The sequence below is a fragment of the Seriola lalandi genome, unplaced genomic scaffold (genome assembly GCF_002814215.2).
Source record: "Seriola lalandi dorsalis isolate HSWRI2012SDOR001 ecotype SW California unplaced genomic scaffold, Sedor1 jcf7180002054591, whole genome shotgun sequence".
In the NCBI taxonomy this organism is placed as follows: Eukaryota; Metazoa; Chordata; class Actinopteri; order Carangiformes; family Carangidae; genus Seriola; species Seriola lalandi.
In genome coordinates, this window is record NW_019525144.1 from 469,045 (window position 1) to 473,607 (window position 4,563).

Genomic DNA, 4,563 nt, shown 5'->3' on the forward strand with positions numbered 1-4,563 from the left:
TACTGAGAGTGAAGCGATGTATTTCATTTGCTGTCAGTTTTTGTTGTCTGTCTGTTGAGGCAGTCATCAAAGTGGACTGAAGAAGTTGTGCCAATGATTTTACTCTTAACCTAGAACAACTCCTTATAACATTTTGAGGCCTTTTCCCTGGTCACAGGCCAAGTGACTGTCCAGTTGACATATTTTACAGTTAAAAATTCTGTGTTTGCACCAGCATCATCCTTTAATCAAGCAGTACCTCCTCCAGCTCTCCAAATCAGTGGGACTGTCCAGAGAGGAGCAGATCCCTCAGCTCAGAGAGGCATTGTGTGGCCCAAAGAGATATGACCCGGCTGGACCCTTCTCCCCACCAAGGCACTGAAAGCTCCTGGATGGATGAGAGGAGGGGCAGAGACAGGTCCCGCCGGGCATCAGGTCAGTCACAGATATATAATGTTCCTAAAAACCTACAGAGGAGCATCTCGATCTGGACCTTAGAGAATATGAAGCTTCCTTGGGATTTCTTACATAGAAGCAGTGTAAAAAAACTTATCCATGATGTTTGTGCTCATTCTCTTTTACTGGCTTCATACAATATAGACAATGACCCCAGGCTTGTATGATTTACAGAGTCCAGAGGAGTCAGGGAACAAGAGAGTGGTTATTTCTCTCCAGACAGAAAAGGTGATGGTGAGCGGCAGATGGAGGAGGTCAACAAAAGGGCGTACCGTTACTACGAGAGGGGGCATCCCCTCCCCAGCAACTATGTTCTCGAGCCCAAAGCCTGCGTCCCCTACAGAAATGTCAACCTTGGTTTGCCCTCCCAGAGGAGGAGCACGGAGACGTATATGCAGGAGACTTGGAGAAGTGAATCCCCACAGAGGTACACATACCACTCCAACTTCAGACAGGGAACCGACTCAGAGAGAAATTCTCCAAGCCTTCACAGCTCTGTGAGTCCAGACCGCTACAAGTTAACCGAATCTCCTGTGGGACCTCGGAGAGGAAGCTCCCACTCTAGGGGTCAGGCTCGGTCTCACGCCTCATCTCATGGCTCCTCTCAGCTTCCATCACACGGTGCTTCTCGGCATACGTCAGGCAGGTCCAGTCCATCTCGGAGAAGGGGATCCACTGCCCCTCGGACTGGCTCACCCTCGAGGGCTACCCCTTCTCACAGGCGCATAGACTCCTTCCATTTACAGAACAGCAATTACGATGCTCAAAAGGGATGCAGCCGAGAGTCGAGGAGTCCATCCCAAGCTTCAAACAAACACAGTTTGGACTCTGAGAAACTCTACAGGAATCTGGAGTTTATCTCCCGCCGCGGCTCCTCGGCCAATCAGAAAAACTCATATGAAGGATCTCAAGCATCTCCGCGAACGAGAACAACTGTCAACAGCTCCGCCAACACTCGCAGTCGCAACAGCCGGGAAGTATCACCATCCAGGAATGGCTATAGTACGCACAGCCACACCCCGCGGAGGGAGCCCCACTCAAGAGAAAGCAGACTGAGTCCTTCTCAAGGCTCGTGGCAGGGCTCCGCACACTCCTTACTCCTCGCACCATCACGTGGTTCTTCTGCATCAAGACGAGGTGCAGACTCTCAGGTGCTTGGCGGTTCAGTGTACTATGCTGCAGTCACTGAAACTGATAAAGGCAACGAGGGGAATAATAAGGTCAGCAGTGACAGAAGCAGGAGCAACATGAGGCGAGGGATGGAGGCCTTGCTGATCTCTGAACCCAAGAAGGATGCAGTAGAAACTGAAGAGGTGCTTATTGTACATTGGTTTTTAGCTCCACTCGCAATGTGTTGTGGACTTTTGCGACCCTCTGACTTTTCCTCTAGCGCCACCATGAGGTTGACATTTTTTGGTTCATACTAAAATGTTTCCACCACTTCTGGATAGTTTATCATGAAATTTGACTCACACATTCATGCTTCCCTCAGGATAAAGTGTAATAACGTTGATGATCTGCTGACTTTTGATCTAGTGCCACCCTTGTGTCTAAGTTGCAATTGGTGCAATATTTTTTTTATGATTTAATAACAGCAAAAAACTAAATTTATGTCAGTCTCATCGCCCTCAACTTTAGCTGTAGACTCTTAATCTTATGTTCAGTGTCAATGACAACTCCAAAAAGTTGATAAAAATCTTTCTTAATCTGAGGTGGGGATGACCATGGAGGACTACATAGTGCTGGCTGATATTCCAAAGATCCAGCTGGAGTCAGAAGAAGAGTTTCCTGGACTGAGGAGGAGGAACCAGAGTCCCAGCCCATGCAGGGACGAGAGACTCAGGACATACAGGTTAGTAGTACCACATGGTACTGCATGGTGTCATCAGCTATTCATGTATTGCCGTAACATAAGTCTCATGACTGTACGTTTATTCTGCATTCCTAGTGTACGTGTGTCTTAAAACACTTCCCTTGGCCGCTGGAAGATAAATAAATAGTAGTTTAGCATGTTTGAAAAGTAGACTCAAAAGACTTAGAAGATCTTTTGATCTGACCATGAGTAATTGCCTTAGTTATGGCCAAAGAAAAGTGCTCTTGAAGCCTTTGTAGAGGTATGTGAAAATTCAGTGAGAAAAAAAGGATGTAAGATATGCCTATAGTTTGTTCAGTTGTGTGTCAAAGAATAAACATATCTTTCCTATACATCATAATTTGGTTCTGAAGGCACCAAGACGAATTGGACACCTACAGTTCAAGACTTGAGCCAGATGAGAGGGGGAGAGGCAGGGAGAGGGGGAGAGACAGACGAGAGAAGTGTCGGGACTCTGAGAATGGACGATCATCTCGAAGACAGTCAGCGGCATCTCTTCATGCACAGGTACGATGAAGTAATTTTCACAATTACATATACGCTTAAATACAACAAAATCTTTAATCCTGTCTGTTTTTTCTAACATAGAGTTCAGATAATCAGAGTGGAAGGCACTTATCCTCAAAGCTGAAGGAGCGAGCTCCTCTTGAACGCCCGCAGACACAGGTGAGCACTGTCCCAATGACTTTCTGCATCTGTATAAATCACATGAGTGTTTGGAGGAAAATGGGTCATTCATACATTCATTCTAAAGTAGCTCCTTGATATTTATTTCAGCTTTTTCACCCCGGGCACCCCTCTCATAGAAGCACCTTGCAGTAAAAAGCCATTAGTTAGCACTCTATGTTTTAGGGCAGCATGTTCATATGATTTATTATCTTTATTATTAGATTCTAGGATGGTTCAAGCCAGTGTATCCTGCAGTCTCAGTGTTGCAGCGTCACGCATATAACTGCTGAGCCAACAAACACAAAGGGATGGATGATCGCAAAATGAATAAAATCTAAATTCTTTTATTTCCGTGCTGTGAATCACACGCAACCACGCAGTTCATAGACTTTCACACAACAGTTCCATCTATAGTAATAAGAGCTATGTGTGACGACACTAAGGTAACTTCCTCTTTCTGTTCACTTCACATCATGCTGTTTCGTCTTCTCAGTCTCTTATTTCTTTCTCTCCCCCACATCGGGCACAACATGATGCATGCGTGGTGAGTATCTTCTGTTATACAGCACCGCTTTCTTACAACTCAGTCTAAAAAATGTTTTCATCAGTTCCTCTTTCTCTTCCCTGTTCCCACTTCCCACTGTTTTACAATGACGATCACGGTTTTCAAAAAAGACTACACCTCTTCCTTTTTTTACGTTCCCATTCTGCATATTGTTTCCTACATTTCATGGTTCAATATTTTGCCTGCCTCTCTGTGCTTGCTCCACAATGATATCGCTATCTTACCAAGACATGTTTGTCTGCCACGACACTTTCTGTTTCCTGTAATTTCACAATCAAACTACTACAGAATACTTTTAAAGAGCTTGTGCGTCATATTTTAATTGCAGATGTGGTTACTTGAAGGGTTGGATGTCCAGACTGGATGAACATGGCAAGGTAAATAAACATTTTTGCAACAATTTTAGTTTAATTCATCCAAAAGTTATTGTGGTATTCTAACATCCTGTACTAACCACAATGTCACATTCACAGACAGACAATGCAAAACACCAAAATAAGACATGATGTTTAAACTATCCAGTAAAGCGACCACTTGCATCAAAATGTCAATGTGTTCTAATCTTATGCCACAAAATAATTTGATTGTCCGTGTTTATTGTGGTTTGCTCAGTGGAGGAAACACTGGTTTGTTCTGGGTGACACTTCTCTGAGGTTCTACAGAGACTCGGAGGCTGAGGAGGTATGACCTGATAGGTGACATAAAAGTATTTCCTGATTTGTCAAAACATTTCCTATATTTTAATCTTGTAGCGTAGAAGCTGCCTCTCATAAAAAGAATAAGGTTGGGCGCCAGACAGGCAAGAGTTAATCGATCTTAAACCTATCAAATATTTAAATTATTTATATTAATTCCCTTTAGAGAGAGCACAAAAACCCAGCTGCTCGCTTACTTCAGGGCTACAAAAAATCACATAACCCAGGTGTCTCAATATTCATATATTAAATAAGTCAGCAACAAAAACAAATATCATCATCATCTTAATTAAATCATTAATACTGGTCTTTAGAAATCAATTTAC